A 13677-nucleotide genomic window follows, 5' to 3' on the forward strand; every position below is an offset into this window, starting at 1 on the left:
AGGCCTTGAACAGATGATTAGACTGTAGGACCATGCCCTAGTGAATGGATTAAAAATGGTGGTCAGGGCATGGTTCTGAGGGCTTTAAAAGGAGAGTGCAGGAGGAGTTATCTCTCTCTCTGTTCTGTCATCTTCTGTCATGTGAGACCCCTGTGTCACTGTCACCACCACCAAGAACTTCACCAGCTGTATTCTCTGGACTTTGGACATCCCAGCCTCCAAAACTGTAAGCAACAAATTTCATTTTCTTTACAAATTACCCTCTTCCAGGTATTTTGTTATGAGCAACAGAAATGAACTAATACAATAAGGAAGCCATTGGATCAGTTGATCCTAAAGTCCAATCAACCTCATGTAATCTGACAGGGTTCCTCACCCTTGGCATTATTCACATTTTGGGCCACATAATTCATTGCTGTGGGGACTGTCCTGTGCAATGTAAGATGATTAGCAGTATCCCAGGCTTCCACCCACCAGATGACAGTAGTATCCCTGCCCCAACTGTGATAATCAACCAGGCTTTCAGACTTAGTCAACTGTCTCTTAGGGGAAAAAAATCACCCCTGGTTAAGAATCACTGACTTAATGATCCTGATTTGATCATTACACAAAGTATTGATATACCTTATTATACTCCATAAATTCACACTATTTAAAATAAAATTAAAAAAAAGAAAAATGAACCAAAAAAGACTGTTAGGGAATTACAGTTTTGCCAGGAAGAATGGAGAACCAGGGGCAGAAAATAATCCAGAACAAAGAAGGCTAGACCACCAGGACCCTAATCAAAATCAAGCCCAGTATAAGTTTAGCAAGCATTGCTACCATTATCTATGAATGTTGGACGTTCCAGCTTTCATCCCTCCTGTGGTCAGCTTGGGTACTACTCTCCTGGTATATGGACATTACTGCTGCCACTGCCCTGGTTCCCAGAATGCATTCTTTGAGGCCCCTGTCTCTTCCCCATTCAGAGTTAGTGTTGTATACATCTGATTAGCTGAGAACAGGACATGTTCCAAGTCCCAAGATGCAACCAAGGCTAGAAAATTGTGTCTGGCCTTTTCACTTCTAAGGTAGAGGAAATTCCACTAGGACAGGTGGTAGGGAATTCACTAAGCATAGTAAAGGAGTTTAGATTCTAGAAAGCCCCAGAGCAACTAATATACACTAATCAAGAGAAAAAATATGGCAAAAATCAAAAGTGTTCACAGTGCTGGGTCAGCCTGTGGCTTACTCGGGAGAGTGTGGAGATGATAACACCAAGGCCACTGGTTTGGATCCCTGTATAGGGATGGCCAGTTAGCTCACTTGGGAGAGCGTGGTGCTGACAACACCAGGTCAAGGGTTAAGATCCCCTTACTGATCATCTTTATATAGGGAAAGAAAAAAAAAGTGTTTGCAGTGGAATGGAGCCAGTTACAGACCCTCTCACCTGCTGAAGAACTAACCATTGATGTGTTGTGGTAAATTTATCCCTTTTCCTCAAAAAATAGTTGGCAGCCTTTTAATCTGGAAATAGTATTCCACAAACAAGTTTATCATGCCATTGCTTTTCTATTGTTTGACAATATATGGGACAGATAGAGTAACAGAAAGAGCTCAAATGTTTGGGGGATATCTGGTAAACCCTGATACCCACTGCAAGACCCATTTCCTCAATGTTATTCTCCAAGGGACACTGGAATGGCTCCTGAACATGGAAAGGCACATGATGTACCAGCTGTCAAAGTACAGTAGTGTCCAAAGTGCTGGGTCTCCAAATTGACCTTGTGTTTCAGTGTATAAACCCCATCCTCTGTGGGCTAGACTTCATGACAAACAGGCACAGACTTCACGGATAATTCAAGCTCCAGTAGTTTCTCAGCTCAGATGGAACAGCACCAGCTTTGCTAGAGTGAAAAACAGATTATAAACTGCAAACTCATTTATTCTACAAATGTTTGCTGTACTTAGGGAAAGCAGTTTCCCATAATTTCCTTCATTTCCTTCTAGAATCAAATTGGCTCTCTTTGAACATTTCCTAGTAAAATAGCTTCAGTGAATATTAGAGCTGGAGAGGATAGAAGAACTCTGCTTTGTCTGTGTGAACACAGAGGGAGACCTAACTTTTCTAAGTCTCATCCAACATTTGCAATATATTAACCACATTTTATTCAGAATTTTCTAAGTTTAGGTGGGTAATAAATTAACCCCCAAATTTCAATGACTTACTACAAAAAGTTATATTTCACTCATATGACATGTCCAAAGTGCTTTGCCATGGGATTCTGCTCCATATAATTTAATGTCACAAATATCTGTAGGGCATGATATGAGAAGAGAGGAATGCTAACTAACCCAGATTGGATAGAAGTATAGAGACTTTCTGCAGGATGTGAAGCCCGAGATAAGACTTCAATCAGGGATGAGGAAGAGTTAGCTGGGGTTAAACTTTCCTTAAGCAAATTACCAAAGCAAAAAAAAAAAAAAAAAAAAAGCAAGAGAGCACAAAAAAACTGATATTTCTAATCATGTACCTCTAATCATTAGAGATACAAAAGGAGAGGAATAAGACCAGGAAGCGATTTATTTAAGGAAGATCCAATCATCTTAAAGTCTTTGGATATTATCTACAATGGGTGGTCTTAGAAGGGATTTAAATCAGAGTGTGAAATGGTTAAGCTGTTGATTCTGAAAAGGTCAGTGTGACTGTAGTATGAACAATAGATTTGGCTGAAATGGTATGGTGGCAAGACTGATAGGAGACTTTCTGTAATCCAGGGTGGAAAATACGGGTAAGAAAACTGGTAAGGGAAAGGAGGTAAGGGTCTTTTGTTTTTGGTCTGATAACTGTATGAATAATGGGTCTGAGCTACAGAGTAAAAAAGGATGGATGATCAACCTGGGTGGGGGTAGGGAATGAATTCAGATTTGAATCAGTTGAATTTGAGCCATCACTATGACATGAATAAGATGATGATTATCAAGTAGGAGGTTTGGTCAAAAATATTTTACCTCAAGAAATAAATCTAGAATTAATACATATTTGGAGAGGCATCAGCACATGGGTGGCAGTAGCCATCTCTAAAATAAATGACATTATCCTTTTAGCAATTTGAATACTGAGATCAGCAGCCCAAGAATAAAACCCCAGGGAGCACTTCCACTTGAGGGGTGCATAGAGGAAGATGAAATAGATAAGTAAGTAGGTTGAGAAGAAACCATCATAGAGGTAGAAAGGAAACTAAGAGTTTTGATGGGTCAGAGTCATCAAGGAATTAAAGAGTTTAAAGGAAATGGGTCATCCAGTGGTGTGAAATGCAGCAGATCAATTCAGGAAAATAAAGACAGAAATACATCGATGACATTTAACAATGATAATGTCATTTACAGTCTTAGTTTTCATCAATTGCACTGGATTTTTTTATTGAGTTACCAAATACTTATTAAGCAGCCACCATGGGTCAAGCCCTGGGCTTAGCATTGGGGATCAGGGTGAATAAAACATATATAGTTAGGCTCTTGTAGAGCTTGGAATCTAGTGGGGATTATGAACAGTAAACAGTCAAACACAAAATGTATGTAATTAAATTTTTGATGTGAATGAAGACAAATTCTTAGAAATAAATTTGAACAATAGATAATTCTTCCAAGACTCTTTGCTCAAGGGTAATATAGAAACTGAACTGTACTTATAGGACACATGCAATCTGAATGTCAAGGAAGGGTTTTTAGGATGAAAGAGATTTGAGCATGTTTGTAAACTAATGAGACAAAAATACATAGAAGAAAAGATATAGAAAAAAGAGGCAATAATTGGTATATCAAGGTCTGGAAGAAGCCAAGGAGATCATTAGTTCATACAGAGGATTCAGCTTCATATACAAGGAGATCTAACTACTTTTCTGAAAGGGGTTACAGTGAAAAAATTGTCTTCTGGGGTTGATATTCTCAATGTAGTAGGAATCAAGTCCATCTGATAAGGGTGAGGATGGTAGAAAAGTTGGAAAAATATAAAAATGACGGTCCATTTAAAAGCAAAGGGACTATTTTTTAAATAAGTGAATAGCTTGCAGATGTTTATGGGTTAAACATGATTTGTGACCTCTTCAGAGACAGGACCATGTGTTCATCCCACTTGGACCCCCAACAAAGCAACATATGGCAGAACTCTTGCAGTTGAGTTGTGGACCATGCGACTGAGTTCTGGTGAATGGAAGGTGGACAAGCTCAGCCTCCAAAAGTATCTTACATGACTCTCTAGGCTTCGGAAAATACAAAGTTCCAGATGTTGGATCCCTTAGTCACTATCTGGAAGAGATTCACCAACGAAAGTTACATTAACTCAGTTTTACTTTAGCTGTGATTTGAGTGAGAAATCAACTTTTTCCCCACCTTAAAATGCTGAGATTTCTTGATATATTATTATTGTTGTATAATCTAGGTTATCTTTTCCAATATGAGTAACTATTAAAATGCTATATGTAGTGGCTTGAATGATGTCCTCCTGTGAAGGTTAATTGTAGGTGTCAACTTGGTTAAATGAAGAAATGCTGAGAAACCCAGTAAAGCTATCTTTTTAGGTGTGTCCATGAGGGTGTTTCCAGCAGAGATTAGCATGACAGTCTGAGTGGACTGGGTGGGAAAGATTCACCTTCAGTGTGGGTGGGAACCACCCAATCCACTGGAGGTCCAGAGAGAACAAAAGACAGAGGAAAAAGGTGAAGTTCCCTCTTGATCTGCTGGAGCTGGGATACACTTTTCTCTCCTGTCCATGGACATCAGAGCTGGAGACTCTTCAGCTTTTGGGTTCCAGGACTCACACCAAGGACACCATCAGCTTCCCTCATTTTGAGGCCTTTGGACTTGGACTGAGCTACGCTATCGGCATCCAGTTTATAGATGGCCCATCATGATACTTTACAGTCACGTGAGCTAATTCCCCTAATAAATCCCTCTCATATAATTATAATATATCCTATTGATTCTGTCTCTCTGGAGAACCCTGACTAATACACCCCCCAAAACTCCCAGAAGCTTGAATTGTGTCCCCCAAGTTTTATGTATCAGAAACTTAGCCCCCACTGTGACTGTTAAGAGGGTGGGAAATCCTATTATGGTAATTGAAAGATGGAGTCTTGAAGAGGTGACTGGATTGTAGGACCATGCAGTAGTGAATTGATTAAAAATTGTGGTCAGGGGTGTGGTTCCAAGGGCTTTAAATGAAGAAGAGATTCTGCCTTTTGCTCTCTCTGCCCTCTTTACGTCCACCATCTTTCAGTGTGAGACCCCTGGGTCACTGTCACCACCACCAGATGGACTTTGGACTTCCCAGCCTCAGAAACTGTAAGTAATATATTTCATTTTCTTTATAAATCACCCAGTTTCAGGTATTCTGTTATAGCAACACAAAAATGGACTAATACACTATACTAATTTATTCATATATCTGTCTGAGGGTTTTTGCTTTGTAGTTGTTGTTTCTGTTGTTTTTTAAGCAGGCATGTGTTTAAGACGGCATTGTTGTACTTATTACTTGAATGTCTTGGTTTATTTCTTTTGAAAGTATTAGATAAAGGTCTGAAGCATAGGACTTGGGCAGACAGAGAGCACTTCTCAGGAGCACAATTTGTCCTGTTGATAAGATCCTACACTCAACTATTTGCACCTATTTCTTTGTTTTCAAGATAAAATTGCTGCTCTCCACCTGTTACTCAGAACATAGGTCTCCTCGAAGAGGCATGTATTGATTGGCAAAGACAGAAAAAAAAAAAAAAAAACCTCTGTATTTCTTGAAATAAATAACTCTATCTTCCAATTATCTCCAACAGAATAGAATATGTAACATGAGACCTTTCAGAATCCTACCATCCAAGTTTACAGAATGTAGAAGCCATCTACTTTACCCCTTATTTTCTTTACATACAAGGCTTCCCCTACCCTGTTCTTCTCTTTCTTGTATGAAACCCTCAAAATTCTCTACCTTTCCTTTCACCACAGCTGGAGTTTTTCCTCTAGTCTCAGGGTATATGAAAGTGCACTGTCAGGCATATAACAGCACAAATTAGTGGTCATATTAATGACTGTTTGAAACCAATTTCTGATAAATTCTCCTCTGTGGTTTTGAAGACATTTCTAAAAATAAGAGCTTATAATCTTTATAACCCTGGGTAAATATTTAATCTCTTTTAATCTTTTGTTTCCTCATCTATAGAATGGGAGTAAATATATTTAACACACAGTACAGATTTTAATGCATAGTCTTAAAAATTAATTATAATTAATAAAAAATTAGCTATTTCATATGAGTATCTAAAATGTGCTGGACATTATTTTTTTTAATAAATTATCTCTAATTCTTAAAACTATTGCTGTCTAATGGAACTTTCTGTGATGATGGAAATGTTCTATACCTGTCTTGTCTAACATGACAGCCAGCAGTCACGTGTGGCTATTGAGTACTTTAAATGTGGCTAGCCCAACTGGGAAACTGATTTTCAATGTTATTTAATCTTAACTAAAGTTTTAATAGCCACATGCATATAGTGGCTACTATATTGGACAAAGCAGCCTTAGAACAACAATCAAAATAGATTTCTTCTTTTTGTGTAGAGTAGAAAATGGTGTCAGGAATGCTAGGTAACTTGCTAAAGGTCATTCAGCTAGCAAATAAACAGACTGGGATTTAAACCCAGGTTGCCCCAATCCTTGGCCATGCTGCTACCTCATCCCCCTGTTGTTTCTGAGAACCTTAGTATTTATGAATTCTTCAGTGTCCTCATGTACAATGCTTTTGCATTTATTTTATTTTATTTTATTTTATTTTTTATTTATTTATTTTTTTCCTTTTTGTCTTTTTTACTGACCGGTAACGGGATCGCAACCCTCAGTGTTGCGCCCGCACCGCGCTCAACCAGTGAGCGGGAACCGGTCTCCACATGGGATCCGAACCCTCAGCGGGAGCGCCTCCGCACTCCCACATGGCGCACTCTCCAGTGCGCCACCGGGCCGGCCCTTTTGCATTTATTTTAAACAACTTGCCTGATATTATAATGATTGAATCAAAAAAGAGACATGTGAAGTAACTTAGTTCAATTTCTTTCTCTCTAGCTCAGAAATAGCTTCTGTGTTTTCTCATCAGTGATCTTCCAACTTCCTATCAAATACTACCTGTGTCAGGTGGCTTATGACCTCACAGTGTCACCTGTTTTGTTATTATAGAGTGTTTCCTTATTCTGTATTAAACTGCATCCTGATCCCCTGCGTCATGAGATAAATGGTTGAGATCAGATCAAGCTGCTGAAAACAATGCCTTCTCAGGTCCTCAAAAGCACTGCTAAGCAATGATGTATAATGATGTCTTACAGTGTGGGTGCTAGGAGAGAGACATGGCAACGAGGCGATGAGTGGCGGAGGGGTCAGACCCACTGGAAGGCCAACCCAGGAAATGGATGGTGATGGCACGTGCTGATACGAGGACATTTTGTCTGAGCATAATTCACTCACTCATGAATGTGTCCCTGTTAGGATTAACACATTTGGCAGAAATGATAGTCACAGTTTTATTAGAATAGAGAGTGAAGGAGAGAGCAGAGAAGGAGGATAAGGCTGTAAAAATGATTGTATGATTAATCAAATGTCAGTACAAGTACATTCTGCTTTGCAAATAAAAGTATTGTTTGCTCTTAATTTGGAGGGTTTGGCTTCTGCCATGGCTCTGCAAGAGGCCTCTTGGGAGGCAGAGTGGTTTGGTGGAAAGAGTTCAGGGACTGGAGTCAGAAAACTCAACTCTGCCTGGCATGTCTCAGTTCTTTCTTTATAACAACTAGTTTAAACTTTTCTGATTCTTCTCCAATTTTAGAATTTTGTCTTCACACTTAGAAGATGCTATTTCCTCTACATTAAAGGGAAATCAGAAGCTCTTGAAGCTAGTAGAAATTCTTCAAGTATCTGTCACTAAACTTACAAATCCACTCTACCAGCCTTTCCTTCTTTCCCATTGTTAAAATGATGGGGCTTCCTCTTTCTTCATAAGGGCAACAATCCCCATGCCTTCTCAGGGACCTCGGTGACATGTCTTTCTCTCACTTGTACCTTCAACATTCCTCCCTTTATAGCCACCTTTCACCAGACATAAAACTTGCTCATCTCTCTCATTTGAAACACAATCACACACCCCCCAAAACTTCCTTTTGACCTCCCATCCCTTTCCAGCTACCAGCCACCTCTACACACCGCTGACACTAATCTTCTCAAAAACACTGCCCAGACTGGCCACCTCCATGTCCTCATTTCACATTGATTTTTCAACCCAGTGCAATTCCAGTTTTAATGCTACCATTCTTTTGTCACCGTTCTCACTAAAGTCACCAAACATCACTGCATTCTAATCAAATGTGCACTTTTGTTCCTTTTTCTAAGTAAACTCTCAAACTGATAGACAATATTTACTGCACTCTCCTCCAGGAAACACTCCCCTCCTTCTGATTCTGTGACTCAACACGCTTTCCTTTTACCTTCTTGCTGTCCCTTCTTAATCTCCTCTTTGTTTCTATTTGTCTAGCTGTCAATCTACCTAATGTCAAGCCACGGAGAGGTCTTGGTTCAATATTCCATGTGAGTGTGGTTGTTGCATGGAACTCTATCCTACATAGAGAAAGACAGTGCTTTTCTATTTTATTTTTTTCATTTTACTCTGTACGTCCTATTCTTAAGGTTTGAAGTACTATTTTTAGCTTTCTATGTCAACATCTTTTACATATTTAGATCCAGTCTAAACCCTACTGAGTTCCAGGTCCATAAAATTAAATTGTTAGTGGACATTTTCTCTTAAAGTTCAAATGTCTAAAGTTAAACTCATTACCTCTGAGCCATCAGAAAATACTCTCACTTTCCACCCAATTTCCCACATTTGAAATTTTGCAATTATCTTGGTCTTTATTTTCTTTGCTTCATCTACATTTAATCAATAACCAAATTTCCTTGGTTCTACCCCTTACATATACCGTACGTCTTCTATCCATCTCTTCTGTTGCAACCTTGGTCTAGTCCACTATCATCATTCATCGTCTAGACTGCTGCAACCACCTACCAGCTTTTTTTTGTTTCTTTTATTCTCTCTTATTCTCCTCCTATCCATTCTACACATTTTTAGAACAATTTTTTTAAAGCAAAATTGAGCGTGGCATTTCTCTCCATAGGATTCTTCAGTGGTTTCCCATTACCCTTATTGCACAGTTCCATCTTGTTGACCGGTCTTAAATGCCACTTCAAAATATATCCTCTTTCTTCCACTACAGTTTCATCTCCTGCCTTTCTTCTATATATACGGTAATCTGTACGAATCCAAACATCTTTAGGTCCCCATATCACAGATTAACTCTAATTTCCTAAGCTCCAGGCACTTCTAAGAAAAGACTGCTCAACACAAAAGATACTTGTTTTGGAATATCATAGGACTTAGTAGTGACGGGTGCCTACTTATGGAGGCAGCATTGAAATTTGCACCATTTTCTTTATTGCATTAATGCATGGTTGATCAGGTCAGGTATCCACTACCTGAAACCAAACACAGAAATGGACTCAGAGTTGGGTGCTCTGGCAGTGAGGTGACATGGGGATAGCCTTGATGACCCTGGCAATGCCTATCGGTTTCTCAGAGGCAATTTTGCAGCATTGGCAGAATGGGAGGCTCTCAGTCACAACAGTACCTGGACACTTACTCACCGGACAATTAAACATGGAAGCTTCAAATGTTAGCTAGTAAAAAAGAAAGTGATTATGCTAGCTACTGGCTGGGTTTCAGAAAAGAGGTTAAAAATCTGGCTTTGGCTACTAATATTATCATTGGTAATATTCGTTGGCATAGGGAGTAGGAAATTAAAATGACCAAAGAGGACAAGAAACTAGGAGAACAATACATCCCTGGATTTTATCTCCTGCTGAGCTATTGCATCTTTTCCATGATAATCAAAGTGGTGTGAGTGTGGAGCAGAGTTCAGGTTTTTCCAACACACCAAACTGTTTCCACTAGACAATGGCCTTTAATGAGTTGTTTCATCCCTTGTGAGTATCTCCCATAATCCAGGGGCAGGAAAATGGAGGAGCTTACATAAAAGACTAGGTACAATCAATTTAAAGTTAGTTCTGGTAGACCGGTATTATAGAAAAGAAAAGCCATGTATTCTGTAATCTGTTCCTCTTGGGAGTCTGAAATCTCTAAAGAGATCTGACTAATAAGTGTCCAACTGAAGAATGATGTATAAGATGGTTCTCTCTTGAGCCTAAATAAACCATGAGTTAAGAATGTTTGGGTACTATGGCCTAAAAGTTTGGGTTCCTGAAACTTTGTGTGTTGAAGTCTAACCCCCAGTGGGATGGTATTCGGAAATGGGATCTTTGGGAAGTAATTAGGTCATGAGGTGGAACTCTCATGAATGTGATTAGTGACCTTATTAAAGAAAAATAGGAGAGAGATGATAGCAAGAAGGTAGCTACCTAGAAACCAGGTAACAAGCCCTTAGCCCTTGGCAGATGACTTGGGATCTGCTGGCACCTTGATCTTAGACCTCCTAGCCTCCAGAACTGTGAGAAATAATTGTTGTTTAACCTATTCAGAAAATGGCATTTTTGTTATAGCAGCCCAAACTGACAATGCCATTGAATGTGTCATGGTACCTGGTGGATTGACTCTCAAGAGGTATTTATATTTGGAAGAAGGGGCTTTAGTAGGCACCTGGAGACACAGGGAGAGAATGACAACAATGTAGGTGATGTTGCTTTGCTCCAACCCCACGGACTCATCCCTGAGGTCTCTGGAAAGACAGGATATCACAATGGTTATACACTGGGCTCTGCAGTCAGCCTGCCTGGGTACCAAATTAAGCCCAGTCATTTGCTGGTTGTGAGACCCAGGCAACTAGCTTACTCCTTCTGAGTTCTGTTTCTTATTTGTTAGATGGGCATGATGCACCATAAGGGCATTTGAGACTGATGTAAAATCCTCCATGTTTAGAATGTAGCATAGAGCTTAGAACAGAGTATGTACATAATGCATATTAGCAATTAGTATTTGGGATTATGAAGACAGGAGCTTCAAGTACAGAATGAGGAAGTGGTTCTCAAGAGAGTTTCTGAGAGACAGAGGGAGGCATGGTGGTTACAGTTTGATACCAAATGTGACTTTGTGTGGGAATCTTCAATCCCTGCTCCTGGAAATGTAGTTCAGCTCTGACATTGTCAGGGGAGGCATTGTTAGAATTGCCAGTAGAAGCCCCTGCCCTGGGGTCAATTTGAGCATTCTCCCAAGGAACAGTGTACACATTGGTAGTGATGAGTACTCTGAACTATTTGTGAACAAATAACACTGACAGGGAAAGGACAGAAGAGTATGGATTAGTGTGAGCATTCTTTCTTGAATCCATGGTGGATCCTTGGTAAGCCACTGTGGTGAGAACCAAAGGAATTTGAGTTATTATCAAAGTGACTTCGTTTATCCCAGTACGTGAGAGATGTCCCCACAAACAGGGAGTTCATGTGTTAGCATGTTGTGTTGTCCTTTCCATCAGATCATCCACATGTTTCTAGATGAGATTTCTGGAGCAGAAGTCTGATTCTCCCCTTGCATCAAAAGCTCCATAATTCAGCACATAAGTTCTTCTCAATCTAGCCCTAATCTCCCCTTTTTACACCTTTGTATTCTGACACTTTCCTCCCACAATTGATAATCTAGCCACATACACACAAAATTCAATTCTCAGTAATTGTCTTGCTTTCTTACATCTCTCTCTAAGGTCTCTGCATATGCAATGTTCTCTGTGAATACTCTATCTCTCCCCAAGTTGTGGGCTTCGACACAAAAAAGACTCAGTGGAGTTCTATTCTTTCTGCCAACTTCCTTGGCCCTTTTTCCAATGCAGCAGCTGAGTCAGGGGCTCTGTTTTGTTCTCATCCATTATGTCTATAAACTACATAGTGCTTAGGACTTATCTCCTCCCGGTCAAGTTATGTGAATGCTTGTACACTCAGTCTCAGGAACTTTGCATTTGTTATTTCTACTATTTGACTGATATTGCTTCAGATGCTTCATGTGGCTTCCTCCCTCTAACTATTCAGGTGTCAGGTCAGTTGTTGCTTTTATAGATAGATCTTTTATGTTTAAAAATAAAGCAGACCTGCCCCAACCCTAATCATGCCCAATAACTGTCAGTCACTCTCTCTCATATTGCCTTATTTTACCTGTGTACCTGATGTCTTCTTATTTATTTAGTTACCAATTTATTGCTTCCCCTCACTAGAAAAAAGTGGCTTGGGGGCAGTGATTGTCAGCGTTATTTATTGCTGCACCTCCATACCTGGACAATTCCTGATGTGTAGTAATTGCTCAATAAACATTTGTTGACTGTTATCCCTACTAGGTAGTGAGCTGCTTTAGTACAGAAGATGAGCCTTTACATACTCAGTATCTAGTACAAGGTCTGGCATATTCTATGTACTCAAATATATATTGATCAAATGTAAGACATTTTAAATTAGCCAATCAAGAACCATTTATGCAATGGAAGGTCAGGAAGGCAAGCAACTTTGTGGACCATAATTACTGGAAGGGTGTCCAGTAGAGATGGCTGGAAGATGGCAAAAATTGGTTAAGATACCAAAGAAAGGAAACCTGGTGCCTTGTACATAGTACAAGCTGAACATATGTTTATAACATTGACTTGACAAAATGAGTTTTATACTTCAACACTGACTCACTTTTTAAAAAAGTACCATTTGAAATCTGCCACAGAATCACCTGCTCCTTCAATCAAGTGTGTGTGTAGGGGGGCGAGTTGCTCTTTAACAGGTGTCTGACAACATGCAAATAGCCAAATCTATTCAAGGCACAATGCTGACTTTCAGGAACGCTTCCTTTTTCTTTCTTGCCCCACCCCCACTTCATAAAAAGAGTGTCACTCTCCTGAGAGCATCACAATGGCAGTCCACAAATGAACCCTCTTCCTTTGAGAGAGACTAACTGTAGGGGAAAAGATAATTACCTAGTTCCTTTATCTCCAAATTATTTGTAATAAAATCTGAAATCACAGCACAAGGTCTTTCATGAGAATGTCATAAATTAAGATGCATTGGTGTATCTGGTGCATCTGTTCCACTCTCTGCCCCTTTGTCTTCTGCAAAGAGCACACCAACCTCAATACCCAGCAGACAGCATTTACGCAAATGATGTCGTGGTCTATAGCATTAATATTCAGTGATTGTCTGTCATAGACACCTTACTGTACATCTGTTATGCAAATGTATGTTAATTCTGACTCCCTGACAGCTGCCTAGCTTCCCTCCCTAAAATGATCTTTTCCATTTTGAAGTTTGCAATCTGTTCCCCAAAATGTTAATCCAACAATTAGCTAAAATTGCTAAACAGAAATTGTACATGTTCAGTCTAAAATAGAAGATAGCATTTTAAAATAGATGGTGAGCCTTCTTCCTACATCATTTATTTAATATGTGCTTCCAGAAAGCATGAGCACTGATCTCTGCACCACTTGGCTTGGGGCAAGTGGCAGCTTTCCTTACTCCAGTCCTTGGACTTTGACAAGAAAAGAGGTATCACTATTCCTGTCATTCAAGGGACCTTGTCCTCAAAGATGCTTTTAGTGATGCAGTGTTTCTCTCCATGTATAAAACGTCCCTGTCCCTCCC

The sequence above is a fragment of the Galeopterus variegatus genome, unplaced genomic scaffold (genome assembly GCF_000696425.1).
Source record: "Galeopterus variegatus unplaced genomic scaffold, G_variegatus-3.0.2 Scaffold113, whole genome shotgun sequence".
NCBI lineage: Eukaryota > Metazoa > Chordata > Mammalia > Dermoptera > Cynocephalidae > Galeopterus > Galeopterus variegatus.